The following is a 15,458-nucleotide window of genomic DNA, read 5'->3' as shown; positions in this document are numbered from 1 at the left end:
AATTAAATGAACAAAACACTATCAAAAGTAAAACAGTCCCTACCACCCATCAACCCAGCACTGCTGCCCTCCTTTTTACCAGCATGTCCTGCTCCAACGGTCCAACCCTGGGAAGTCTACAAAAAGCTACAGAAGTTGAAAACCTGAAACGTTTAACGGAGTTTGCTAATAAAGGAGTTTGCAAATGAATTGAGCGTGGACCATTGGCTGACGTTCTTAACTTATCTCTACAAGAGGGCATCGTTCCAGTCGAATGGAAAGAAGCTATAGAGATCCCCTTACCTCAATCCAAGACATCTCACTAACTTTCTGAGCAAAGAGAGCTTTATCACTGAATGGGCTCTTACCTATATCCTACGCCAGATTGACACCCAGCAGATGTCTTGGATAGTTACATCTGTGCTACTGACTTAGTCTGGCTTTAATTCTAGCATGTCTACAAATTAATCATTGATATGTTGGATTCACATCACCATCTCAACCAAAATCTAAGTTAAAGAATAGAACTAAATCATATCAACACTTTATTGAAAGTGCATTTAAAGTTTGATTTATTTAGTCTTATTCTTTAACTTAGATTTTTTTTTCTCCATTGGAATTTGGTAGTGCTTTTAGATGATTGAAAACATAGTGATAACACATTGGAAATTCAACTAACTTTGTCTGTCTTTTTGAGTGGATGAATATAGGTTGTAATCTTATTGATCAAAGTCACAACCAAATATTACCCAATTATCCATGTTGAAATGACATAGTGTGCTCGGAGGGTAGTGTTCTTACAGACACTCCACGGTAAAGCACTCCATCCCACACCAGAACCCCTCTAATATCATAAGATGATCACTTGACCTACATGATGACTTGGGTGCAGACACAATAAGATCCAAGGCCCAACATGACCCAGTAATAATGTGCATTGTTACCTTCAAATTATATTACTTAATGATGGGGGGAAACAACTAACTTCCTGCAATTCTACACATTGTGCCATGGGGCAAAGAGGAACATTTGCAGTTGTATAGCTAATCTTATGCTATTCTACACATTTTGCCATGAAGCTGAGAGAAAATGTTTCATTTTTACAGCTAATTAATATTAAAATATGGGTGTGTTGACTGTGATAAAGGCACTAGATGATGAGCTGTCTTGTTTGCTAAATGAACAAATGAAGTAAGCAGTGGCATGGTGCATATAGCCTTAGAAGCACAGTGACATACAGTATGCCTCAATGCAGTCATATTCGTGCCTCATTGGTGGTGTGGTTTCAGCCATCCATTCCATGAAAGTGAATGTCATTCCAGTGCACTGCTTGCTATAAATTCTATCTGATGGTGTTTGTATGTTTAGGTAAAAAGACAAATAATGCCCAGTTTGGAACACTGACAAATAGAGAGCATACCTTAAAAATGTATATATAAAAAAATAAACATTGAATTTTGGCATCTATTTGACATCTTCAGAATGTAGAAGGTACTGTGTTGGGCTCCCGAGTGGCGCCGCGGTCTAATGCACTGCATCTTAGTGCAAGAGACGTCACTGCAGTCCCTGGTTTGAATCCAGGTTGTATCACATCTGGCTGTGATTGGGAGTCTGGCCGTGAATGTGCGCAATTGGTCCAGCATCATCTGGGTTTGGCTGGGGTAGGCTGTCATTGTAAATAAGAATTTGTTCTTAATTGATTTGACAAGGTAAATAAAATAAAAAATGTTTTAGATTGATTCAACATGACAATGAAACTACAGCAACATAATGTTCAGTAGGCTTTGATATTCACTGTACATTTTGGGGCATTAATATTAAAGACCAACAGATATCTGTTTTTCGGCAATAACAATGCAATATGTAACATCCATATAATAGTATAATATTCCAGTCCAAGGCACCACTCCACACCAACACACCTCCCAGTGTTGGCACTAGCTACATCTGATCAAGCTCAGGCAGCACCTGAACCACTGGCAGTGGGCTACCATTCTGGGGCTGTAGCCTATCAAACAACTCTGCCACCTCACCCCCAGGCTCCTCCTCCAGCCTATCCTTGGCCTGTAGTGTCCCCAACCTGTGGCATCTCCAATCCAACCATCCGACCAGGCAGAAGACCATACAGGACAACAGAGGGTCCAAGTACTTGTATTGTTTATTAGCAATGGAGTACAAACCTTGAATGGAGTACTCGTGCTAATCCCTACCTACAAGGATATCAAGGCAATCATGGACCTTCCACCTATCAGATCAGGAGATAGCCATGCATTGGATGACTTTTTGCCCCCGTGTTCAAGCCCTGGTTGGGCTCCTGAAAAACATGGGCTATCAAGGTCAAGCTGGGCTGCTGTGTGGCTCCCATATTGAGCTACTGCTGTAGAAACTTCCGGCCTGAGCAGTTCCCGCTTTCATTACCCCGTTTACTTCCTTGTGCACACTGCACTTCTGCTGATTTTTTTGTTTCGTTTTTTGTTATTTTATGGGGTAGATCAGCTTTAATTTTGCAGATAGATTGTAGCGTCCATCAATGTAATTGTCTGCATCACTTCCAATCCCCCATATATTTTTTCAAATACATATACACTACCATTCAAAAGTTAGGGGTCACTTAGAAATGCCCTTGTTTTTTTAAAGAAAAGCAAATTTTTTGTCCATTAAAATAACATCAAATTGATCAGAAATACAGTGTAGACATTGTTAATATTGTAAATGACTATTGGGCGTACAGAGGCCCATTATTAGAAATCATCACTCCTGTGTTCCAATGGCACGTTGTGTTAGCTGATCCAAGTTTATCATTTTAAAAGGCTAATTGATCATTAGAAAACCCTTTTGCAATTATGTTAGCACAGCTGAAAACCATTGTGCTGATTAAAGAAGCAATAAAACTGCCCTTCTTTAGACTAATTGAGTATCTGGAGCATTAGCATTTGTGGCTGAAAATGGCTGAAAATGGCTATAAACAAAAAACTTTCTTCTGAAACTCGTCAGTCTATTCTTGTTCTGAAAAATGAAGCCTATTCCATGCGAGAAATTGCCAAGAAACTTAAGATCTCGTACAACGCTGTGTGCTACTTCCTTCACAGAACAACGCAAACTGGCTCTAACCAATAGAAAGAGTGGGAGGCCCCGGTACATTAATACATTAGAGCGTCTAGTTTTAGAAACAGAAGCCTCAGGTCCTCAACTGGCAGCTTCATTAAATAGTACCCGCAAAACACCAGTCTCAACGTCAACGTCCCACTCCTCTTTCTATTCTGGTTAGAGCCAGTTTGGATTGTTCTGTGAAGGGAGTAGTACATAGCGTTGTACGAGATGTTCAGTTTCTTGGCAATGTCTCTCATGGAATAGCCTTCATTTCTTTGAACAAGAATAGACTGACGAGTTTCAGAAGAAAGTTCTTAATTTCAGGCCATTTTGAGCCTGTTATCGAACCCACAAATGCTGATGCTCCAGACACTCAACTAGTCTAAAGAAGGCCAGTTTTATTGTTTTTTAAAATCAGGACAACAGTTTTCAGCTGTGCTAACATTATTGCAAAAGGGTTTTCTGATGATCAATTAGCCTTTTAAAATGATAAACTTGGATTAGCTAACACAACGTGCCATTGGAACACAGGAGTGATGGTTACTGATAATGGGACTCTGTACGCCTATGTAGATATTCCATAAGCCGTTTCCAGCTACAATAGTCATTTACAACATTAACCATGTCTAAACTGTATTTCTGATCAATTTGATGTTATTTTAATGGACAAAATATATATATATATTTTTTAAACAAGGACCTTTTTATGTGACCCCAAACTTTGAATGGTAGTGTAGGTCTCTGTCCACAATCCTCTTTCTGTTTTGGCTGCATATAGGCAACTTACAGTAAGCCCATAAAACAGATAAGGACTTCTCTTAAGTGTATGGGTGGCTCAGGTGGGTGTCTAAGGTATAGGATTGGGGACCGTTTCATCATGATAGGACAATAAATAAATAAATTAGATGTATAATTTATTTTAAAATGTAAAGCTCTCTCTCGTAAACCCTGCTCACAGACACACATTGGTTCTGGGATATGTGTCACGTTCCTGACCTTATTTCCTTTGTTTAGTCTTTATTTAGTTGGTCAGGACGTGAGCTGGGTGGGTATAGTCTATGTTCTGTGTTTCTATGTTTAGGTTTGTCATATTGGCCTGATATGGTTCTCAATCAGAGGCAGGTGTTTTGCATTGTCTCTGATTGGGAACCATATTTAGGTAGCCTGTTTTTCACTGTTGGTTTGTGGGTGATTGTTTCCTGTGTCAGTGTTTGTGCCACACGGGACTGTTTTCGGTTAGATTTACTTTTGTTATTTTGTATTGTGTCTTGTTCAGTTGATTATATTAAAACATGGACACTTACTACGCTGCGTCTTGGTCCGATCCCTGCTACACCTCCTCTTCAGACGAAGAGGAGGAAATCTGCCGTTACAATATGCGAACATATCCTTTCTCACTCACTTAATTCCACACTTTTCCAAACACAAAAAACCTCACCACACCTTCCATAACAATACATCCACACATACCCACATACTGTGCCTTCTATGTCTTCTGTTTGCTATGTTTTTATTTCCACCCTGTTGGTTGAGCACTTTTGTGTTCCAATTCGTTATATTTGAAGACGTATTATTTTGCTGGTTATCCTTTCTCCTAATGCCATCTTATCCATTTCTAAAATACTATAAATGGTAAGTTAAATAATTATTTTACAACACTCCCTATCTTGAATGGTATAGTTTAGTTGTAGTTTATTTAACAATTGATGAATTCTATTGCTGTTCTATCTATTTAAAAAAACATAGTATTACAATCCCTACCATAGCTAGTATTTGGTGTTCCATTATTCGACTCCTCTATGAGAACTTTGTAATTTTTAGAATAGCCATGGAGTAGTCTTTGTATCTCGGAATATTTGGTTGTCAATATACAGTTACATTTACATTACATTTAAGTCATTTAGCAGACGCTCTTATCCAGAGCGACTTACAAGTTGGTGCATTCAACTTATGATGTCCAGTGGAACAACCACTTTACAATAGTGCATCTAACTCTAAGGGGGGAGGGGGGGGGGGGGGTAGAAGGATTACTTTATCCTATCCTAGGTATGTTTATGGACAACTATCCAGTTTATGGACAACGAGAGCTACACACTTCCCTTTTAATCTATTCTCCTTGAAGATTGTGTACAGAGCTTTGGTCCCTTGTGCACACTGCACTTCTGCTGATTACCATATTACCAGATGTGCACAGTTCAGCCACATGACCAACAACCACAATTTAAACTGGATCCAAAACCACAGAAGATGCTGGCGCTGCGTCGGAAACCATCAGGCTTGCAAATGTAATTTAATCACCCCATGTCCCTCCTGCAAAGGTTGTCACCCACAGATCTTCTGCAAATCTATCGCCAAACCCAAGAACCAAGTCAAACTCATTCTAGACCAAGTCCATGACACTTTCAAGAAGGTGGCTGTTGTGAAGGCTCATGTCCTCACCCCTAACCACATGTTCTCCAACAAATAAAAGGGACTCGCACACCCTCTCTCTCTCTCTGTCTCTCTCTCTCTCTCTCTCTCACTCTCTTTCTTTCTCTTTTGTTCTCTCTCTCTCTCTCTGAAAGTGGAAAAATGAATAATACATTAGACAATGTGTTAATGCAACTCATATATTTCAAAAGGGGATTGGATTTGGCTAGTCAGAGAAAATCTGCAAGAAGAAATTGCATATCAGAAGAATGTTGTTGTTTAAAGCACAGAGTGTCCTCAATAATAAATGATGTTCTCACCATTAGGGGACATGCCCTATGATGAGAAGGATGTATATTAATGAGGTGTAGAAAGATTCAAGGGATCATTATGTAAACAGGGGATTTATGCTAAACATTTGAATGTTTTAAGGCAGAAAGAGTGCAAATGGGAGGCTGCAAAATGTGTTGTCATGTAGTCATGTTGTCATGGTGTCATGTTGTCGTGTAGTTGTGTAGTCGTGTAATCACGCGGTCATGTTGTCATGTAGTCATGGTGGCATGTAGTCATGGTGCATGTAGTCATGTAGTCATGTAGTCATGTTGTCATGGTGCCATGTAGTCATGTTGTCATGTTGTCATGTAGTCATGGTGCCATGTAGTCATGTAGTCATGGTGCATGTAGTCATGTTGTCATGTTGTCATGAAGTCAGGTAGTCATGGTGCCATGTAGGCATGTAGTCATGTTGCCAAGGGGATGATGGCCACCACTCAGTAAAACAAAGGGGATGATAGACACCACTCATTAAAACCAAGGGGATGACGAGAGACTACTCAGTAAAACTAAGGGGATGATTGCCACCACTCAGTAGATCAATCAATTTTTTATTTTCTATAGCCCTTCGAACATCAGCTAATATCTCGAAGTGCTGTACAGACACCCAGCCTAAAACCCCAAACAGCTAGTAATGCAGGTGTAGAAGCACGGTGGCTAGGAAAAACTCCCTAGAAAGGCCAAAACCTAGGAAGAAACCTAGAGAGGAACCAGGCTATGAGGGGTGGCCAGTCCTCTTCTGGCTGTGCCGGGTGGAGATTATAACAGAACTATGCCAAGATGTTCAAAAATGTTCATAAGTGACAAGCATGGTCAAATAATAATCATGAATAATTTTCAGTTGGCTTTTCATAGCCGATCATCAAGAGTTGAAAAACAACAGGTCTGGGACAGGTGGCGGTTCCATAACCGCGGGCAGAACAGCTGAAACTGGAATAGCAGCAAGGCCAGGCGGACTGGGGACAGCAAGGAGTCACCACGGCCGGTAGTCCCGACGTATGGTCCTAGGGCTCAGGTCCTCCGAGAGAAAGAAAGAGAGAAGGAGAAAATTAGAGAGAGCCAAGATTTTCAAAATGTTCATAAATGACAAGCATGGTCAAATAATAATCAGGAATAAATCTCAGTTGGCTTTTCATAGCCGATCATTAAGAGTTGAAAACAGCAGGTCTGGGACAGGTAGGGGTTCCGTAACCGCAGGCAGAACAGTTGAAACTGGAATAGCAGCAAGGCCAGGCGGACTGGGGACAGCAAGGTGTCATCATGCCCGGTAGTCCTGGCGTATGGTCCTAGGGCTCAGGTTCTCAGAGAGAAAGAGAGAACGAGAGAATTAGAGAGAGCATACTTAAATTCACACAGGACACTGGATAAGACAAGAGAAGTACTCCAGGTAACCAACTGACCCTAGCCCCCCGACACATAAACTACTGCAGCATAAATACTGGAGGCTGAGACAGGAGCGGTCAGGAGACACTGTGGCCCCATCCGAAGAAACCCCCGGACAGGGCCAAACAGGAAGGATATAACCCCACCCACTTTGCCAAAGCACAGCCCCCGCACCACTAGAGGCAAATCCTCAACCACCAACTTACAATCCTGAGACAAGGCCGAGTATAACCCACAAAGGTCTCCACCACAGCACAAACCAAGGGGGGGCGCCAACCCAGACAGGAAGATCACGTCAGTAACTCAACCCACTCAAGTGACGCACCCCTCCTAGGGACGGCATGAAAGAGCACCAGCAAGCCAGTGACTCAGCCCCTGTAACAGGGTTAGAGGCAGAGAATCCCAGTGGAGAGAGGGGAACCGGCCTGGCAGAGACAGCAAGGGCGGTTCGTTGCTCCAGAGCCTTTCCGTTCACCTTCACACTCCTGGGCCAGACTACACTCAATCATATGACCTACTGAAGAGATAAGTCTTCAGTAAAGACTTAAAGGTTGAGACCGAGTCTGCGTCTCTCACATGGGTAGGCAGACTGTTCCATAAAAATGGAGATCTATAGGAGAAAGCCCTGCCTCCCGCTGTTTGCTTAAAAATTCTAGGGACAATTAGGAGGCCTGCGTCTTGTGACCGTAGCGTACGTATCGGTATGTACGGCAGGACCAACTCGGAAAGATAGGTAGGAGCAAGCCCATGTAACGCTTTATAGGTTAACAGTAAAACCTTGAAATCAGCCCTTGCCTTAACAGGAAGCCAGTGTAGGGAAGCTAGCACTGGAGTAATATGATCAAATTTCTTGGTTCTAGTCAGGATTCTAGCAGCCGTATTTAGCACTAACTGAAGTTTATTTAGTGCTTTATCCGGGTAGCCGGAAAGTAGAGCATTGCAGTAGTCTAACCTAGAAGTAACAAATGCATGGATTAATTTTTCTGCATCATTTTTGGACAGAAAATTTCTGATTTTTGCAATGTTACGTAGATGGAAAAAAGCTGTCCTTGAAACAGTCTTGATATGTTCGTCAAAAGAGAGATCAGGGTCAAGAGTAACGCCGAGGTCCTTCACAGTTTTATTTGAGACGACTTTACAACCATCAAGATGAATTGTCAGATTTAACAGAAGATCTCTTTGTTTCTTGGGACCTAGAACAAGCATCTCTGTTTTGTCCGAGTTTAAAAGTAGAAAGTTTTCAGCCATCCACTTCCTTATGTCTGAAACACAGGCTTCTAGCGAGGGCAATTTTGGGGCTTCACCATGTTTCATTGAAATGTACAGCTGTGTGTCATCCGCATAGCAGTGAAAGTTAACATTATGTTTTCGAATAACATCCCCAAGAGGTAAAATATATAGTGAAAACAATAGTGGTCCTAAAACGGAACCTTGAGGAACACCGAAATGTACAGTTGATTTGTCAGAGGACAGACCATTCACAGAGACAAACTGATATCTTTCCGACAGGTAAGATCTAAACCAGGCCAGAACTTGTCCGTGTAGACCAATTTGGGTTTCCAGTCTCTCCAAAAGAATATGGTGATCGATGGTGTCAAAGGCAGCACTAAGGTCTAGTAGCACGAGGACAGAAGCAGAGCCTCGGTCTGACGCCATTAAAAGGTAATTTACCACCTTCACAAGTGCAGTCTCAGTGCTATGATGGGGTCTAAAACCAGACTGAAGCATTTCGTATACATTGTTTGTCTTCAGAAAGGCAGTGAGTTGCTGCGCAACAGCTTTTTCAAAAAATTTTGAGAGGAATGGAAGATTCGATATAGGCCGATAGTTTTTTATATTTTCCGGGTCAAGGTTTGGCTTTTTCAAGAGAGGCTTTATCACTGCCACTTTTAGTGAGTTTGGTACACATCCGGTGGATAGAGAGCTGTTTATTATGTTCAACATAGGAGGGCCAAGCACAGGAAGCAGCTCCTTCAGCAGTTTAGTAGGAATAGGATCCAGTATGCAGCTTGAAGGTTTAGAGGCCATGATTATTTTCATCATTGTGTCAAGAGATATAGTACTAAAACACTTAAGTGTCTCTCCCGATCCCAGGCCCTCGCAGAGCTGTGCAGATCCAGGACAGCTAAGCCCTGGAGGAATACGCAGATTCAAAGAGGAGTCCGTAATTTGCTTTCTAATGGTCATGATCTTTTCCTCAAAGAAGTTCATGAATTTATTACTGCTGAAGTGAAAGCCATCCTCTCTTGGGGAATGCTGCTTTTTAGTTAGTTTCGCAACAGTATCAAAAAGAAATTTTGGATTGTTCTTATTTTCCTCGATTAAGTTGGAAAAGTAGGATGATCGAGCAGCAGTGAGGGCTCTTCGGTACTGCACGGTACTGTCTTTCCAAGCTAGTCGGAAGACTTCCAGTTTGGTGTGGCGCCATTTCCGTTCCAATTTCCTGGAAGCTTGCTTCAAAGCTCGGGTATTTTCTGTATACCAGGGAGCTAGTTTCTTATGACAAATGTTTTTCGTTTTTAGGGGTGCAACTGCATCTAGGGTATTGCGCAAGGTTAAATTGAGTTCCTCAGTTAGGTGGTTAACTGATTTTTGTCCTCTGACGTCCTTGGGTAGGCAGAAGGAGTCTGGAAGGGCATCAAGGAATTTTTGTGTTGTCTGAGAATTTATAGCACGACTTTTGATGCTCCTTGGTTGGGGTCTGAGCAGATTATTTGTTGCGATTGCAAACGTAATAAAATGGTGGTCCGATAGTCCAGGATTATGTGGAAAAACATTAAGATCTACAACATTTATTCCATGGGACAAAACTAGGTCCAGAGTATGACTGTGGCAGTGAGTAGGTCCAGAGACATGTTGGACAAAACCCACTGAGTCGATGATGGCTCCGAAAGACTTTTGGAGTGGGTCTGTGGACTTCTCCATGTGAATATTAAAATCACCAAAAATTTGAATATGATCTGCTATGACTACAAGGTCTGATAGGAATTCAGGAAACTCAGAGAGGAACGCTGTATATGGCCCAGGAGGCCTGTAAACAGTAGCTATAAAAAGTGATTGAGTAGGCTGCATAGATTTCATGACTAGAAGCTCAAAAGACGAAAACGCCATTTTTTTTTTTGTAAATTGAAATTTGCTATCGTAAATGTTAGCAACACCTCCGCCTTTGCGGGATGCACGGGGGATATGGTCACTAGTGTAACCAGGAGGTGAGGCCTCATTTAACACAGTAAATTCATCAGGCTTAAGCCATGTTTCAGTCAGGCCAATCACATCAAGATTATGATCAGTGATTAGTTCATTGACTATGACTGCCTTTGAAGTGAGGGATCTAACATTAAGTAACCCTATTTTGAGATGTGAGGTATCACGATCTCTTTCAATAATGGCAGGAATGGAGGAGGTCTTTATCCTAATAAGATTGCTAAGGCGAACACCGCCATGTTTAGTTTTGCCCAACCTAGGTCGAGGCACAGACACAGTCTCAATGGGTATGGCTGAGCTGACTACACTGACTGTGCTATTGGCAGACTCCACTAAGCTGGCAGGTTGGCTAACAGCCTGCTGCCTGGCCTGCACCCTATTTCATTGTGGGGCTAGAGGAGTTAGAGCCCTATCTATGTTGGTAGATAAGATGAGAGCACCCCTCCAGCTAGGATGGAGTCCGTCACTCCTCAGCAGGTCAGGCTTGGTCCTGTTTGTGGGTGAGTCCCAGAAAGAGGGCCAATTATCTACAAATTCTATCTTTTGGGAGGGGCAGAAAACAGTTTTCAACCAGCGATTGAGTGCTGAGACTCTGCTGTAGAGCTCGTCACTCCCCCTAACTGGGAGGGGGCCAGAGACAATTACTCGATGCCGACACATCTTTCTAGCTGATTTACACGCTGAAGCTATGTTGCACTTGGTGACCTCTGACTGTTTCATCCTAACATCGTTGGTGCCGACGTGGATAACAATATCTCTATACTCTCTACACTCGCCAGATTTAGCTTTAGCCAGCACCATCTTTAGATTAGCCTTAACGTCGGTAGCCCTGCCCCCTGGTAAACAGTGTATGATCGCTGGGTGATTCGCTTTAAGTCTAATACTGCGGGTAATGGAGTCGCCAATGACTAGGGTTTTCAATTTGTCAGAGCTAATGTTGGGAGCCCCACTTGGTGACCTCTGACTGTTTCATCCTAACATCGTTGGTGCCGACGTGGATAACAATATCTCTATACTCTCTACACTCGCCAGATTTAGCTTTAGCCAGCACCATCTTTAGATTAGCCTTAACGTCGGTAGCCCTGCCCCCTGGTAAACAGTGTATGATCGCTGGGTGATTCGCTTTAAGTCTAATACTGCGGGTAATGGAGTCGCCAATGACTAGGGTTTTCAATTTGTCAGAGCTAATGTTGGGAGCCTTCGGCGTCTCAGACCCCGTAACGGGAGGAGTAGAGACAAGAGAAAACTCAGACTCAGACTCCGACTCGCTACATAATGGGGAGAACCGGTTGAAAGTTTCTGTCGGCTGAATGAGCGACACCGGTTGAGCATTCCAACAGCATTTCCCTCCAGAAGCCATGAGAAAGTTGTCCGGCTGCGGGGACTGTGCGGGGGGATTTATACTAACGTTACTATCTGTACTTACTGGTGGCACAGACGCTGTTTCTTCCTTTCCTACACTGAAATTACCCTTGCCTAACGATTGCGTCTGAAGCTGGGCTTGTAGCACAGCTATTCTCGCCGTAAGGCGATCGTTCTCCTGTATATTATGAGTACAGCGACTGCAATTAAAAGACATCATGTTAATGTTAGTACTTAGCTTCGGCTGTTGAAGGTGTTGACGAACCATGCCCAGATAAAGCGTCCGGAGTGAAAAAGTTGAATGAGGGAAAAAAGTTGCGATGGAAAAACTAAAAATATAAACGGTAATTAAAAACAAAACAAAAAAACGTAAAGTTGTCAGCTAGCAAAGTAAAGTAAAGTTGGCAGCAAAACGCACGGGGATGGTATGCAAGTGGATGGTAGGCACCACTCAGTAAAATCAAGGGGATGATGGACGACACTCAGTTAAACCAAGGGGATGATGGTCACCACTCAGTAAAACCAAAGAGATGATGGTCACCACTCAGTAAAACCAAGGGGATGTCGGACACCACTCAGTAAAACCAAGGGGATGATGGCACCACTCAGTAAAACCAAGGGGATGATGGACGACACTCAGTTAAACCAAGGGGATGATGGTCACCTCTCAGTAAAACCAAGGGGATGATGGCCACCACTCAGTAAAACCAAGGGGATGGTAGGCACCACTCAGTAAAACCAAGGGGATGATGGACGACACTCAGTTAAACCAAGGGGATGATGGTCACCACTCAGTAAAACCAAGGGGATGGTAGGCACCACTCAGTAAAACCAAGGGGATGATGGACGACACTCAGTTAAACCAAGGGGATGATGGTCACCACTCAGTAAAACCAAAGAGATGATGGTCACCACTCAGTTAAACCAAGGGGATGTCGGACACCACTCAGTAAAACCAAGGGGATGGTAGGCACCACTCAGTAAAACCAAGGGGATGATGGACGACACTCAGTTAAACCAAGGGGATGATGGTCACCACTCAGTAAAACCAAGGGGATGATGGCCACCACTCAGTAAAACCAAGGGGATGGTAGGCACCACTCAGTAAAACCAAGGGGATGATGGACGACACTCAGTTAAACCAAGGGGATGATGGACGACACTCAGTAAAACCAAAGAGATGATGGTCACCACTCAGTAAAACCAAGGGGATGTCGGACACCACTCAGTAAAACCAAGGGGATGATGGACGACACTCAGTAAAACCAAGGGGATGATGGTCACCACTCAGTAAAACCAAAGAGATGATGGTCACCACTCAGTAAAACCAAGGGGATGTCGGACACCACTCAGTAAAACCAAGGGCATGATGGACGACACTCAGTAAAACCAAGGGGATGATGGACACCACTCAGTAAAACCAAGGGAATTATGTCAAAATAGAAACTTGTTAGCTCCACAATAATAAAAAATTTATAATAGTTTTTAGTTTGCAATATTTAGCATTTACTCAGCTTGCATGCAACTATTTCTCTTTCATTTTGAATCATTGTGTTCAGAAAAATGGATTACTCTCCTAAATGCTGCGGAATCATCATGCTGCCCTCAGAGAAAGAATCGCTGAAGGAACGTTTTGAAATGGCGCAAGTAATTTAATTTACAGTACTTGCTTCATTTCAAAACATTCCTTCAGTGAGTCTGAGTCATTGAACAATAGGAGTTGTTAAAGATGATGGACTAAAGGGACGATGTCACTGAGGGGATGATGTCACAAGTGATCTTTAATGTCATCGAATGTCCTTGTCAGGATGCTCTCATGCAGAACTATTCAGGTGAGGGATGAGGCTGGAGAAATGTAACCACTCTCAAATTCATAGACAGAGCTATGGATGCAAGAACTGGCCATCTATGTAATCAAAATTAAAGTTTAAACAGCTTTTGAGGCTATACCATTGGTGACCGGGGCATTGAACAGGTGGAGGAGTGTAAGTACCTCACTACGATAGTTGACAACAAGCTGAACTTTGTGGGAGGTGTTATCTAAATGTCAGTCCAGACTGTACTTCCTGTTATCTAAACGTCAGTCCAGACTGTACTTCCTGTTATCTAAATGTCAGTCCAGACTGTAGTTCCTGTTATCTAAATGTCAGTCCAGACTGTACTTCCTGTTATCTAAATGTCAGTCCAGACTGTACTTCCTGTTATCTAAATGTCAGTCCAGACTGTACTTCCTGTTATCTAAATGTCAGTCCAGACTGTACTTCCTGTTATCTAAACGTCAGTCCAGACTGTACTTCCTGTTATCTAAATGTCAGTCCAGACTGTACTTCCTGTTATCTAAATGTCAGTCCAGACTGTAGTTCCTGTTATCTAAATGTCAGTCCAGACTGTAGTTCCTGTTATCTAAATGTCAGTCCAGACTGTACTTCCTGTTATCTAAATGTCAGTCCAGACTGTACTTTCTGTTATCTAAATGTCAGTCCAGACTGTACTTCCTGTTATCTAAATGTCAGTCCAGACTGTACTTCCTGTTATCTAAATGTCAGTCCAGACTGTAGTTCCTGTTATCTAAATGTCAGTCCAGACTGTAGTTCCTGTTATCTAAATGTCAGTCCAGACTGTACTTCCTGTTATCTAAATGTCAGTCCAGACTGTAGTTCCTGTTATCTAAATGTCAGTCCAGACTGTACTTCCTGTTATCTAAATGTCAGTCCAGACTGTACTTCCTGTTATCTAAATATCAGTCAAGACTGTACTTCCTGTTATCTAAATGTCAGTCCAGACTGTACTTCCTGTTATCTAAATATCAGTCAAGACTGTACTTCCTGTTATCTAAATGTCAGTCCAGACTGTACTTCCTGTTATCTAAATATCAGTCAAGACTGTACTTCCTGCATAAACTTAGAAGGCTGAGTATTAGTATATGTTTTACAGTATTTTATAGATGTTTTATTGAACCTGTCTTAACATTTATTGTAGTTGCCTGGTTTGGCTCCCTCACTTGGGCAAGTCACAATACCGCAGAGAGAGTTGTGCAGGTCAGTGGTAAGATTGTAGGGAGAAATCAACAGGTTCTCCGAGACATTTACAAATACCGCACACGTAAGAGGAGTAAATAAATAATTGTGGATCTTACACATTCACTAAACAACCAATGTAGTAGGTAAGGTAGCCTAGCGGTTAAGCGCATTAGGCCAGTAACCGAGAGGTTGCTGGTTTGAATCCCTAAACCGATTAGGTGAAAAATCTCTTGAGCAAGGCACTTACCCTAACCGCTGCTGTAAGTCACTCTGGATGAGAGTGTCTGCTAAAAGACTCAAATGTAACCGCCATCAGGGAGCAGACTATGTTCTTTATCTCATAAAACCAAGAGAGCCACTAACAGTTCTATAGTGGTATCAGTATGGCTTTTAGATGAACATATATTGTGTGACCTACATTTATCTTGTATAGCACAGCTTTTAAATTTGTGTGACTTTATCTTGTGCCCTGACCTTAGAGAGCCTTTTTTATTCTCTATTTGGTTAGGTCAGGGTGTGACTTGGGTGGGCAAATCTATGTTTCTATTTCTTTGTTGGCCTAGTATGGTTCCCAATCAGAGGCAGCTGTTTATTGTTGTCTCTGATTGGGGATCATACTTAGGCAGCCCTTTTTCCCACCTTAGATTGTGGGATCTTGTCTCTGTCTAGTTGCCTGCG

This window comes from Salvelinus alpinus, chromosome 3 (assembly GCF_045679555.1).
Source record: "Salvelinus alpinus chromosome 3, SLU_Salpinus.1, whole genome shotgun sequence".
Taxonomy (NCBI): Eukaryota; Metazoa; Chordata; class Actinopteri; order Salmoniformes; family Salmonidae; genus Salvelinus; species Salvelinus alpinus.
Note: the sequence above shows the minus strand (reverse complement) of the source record.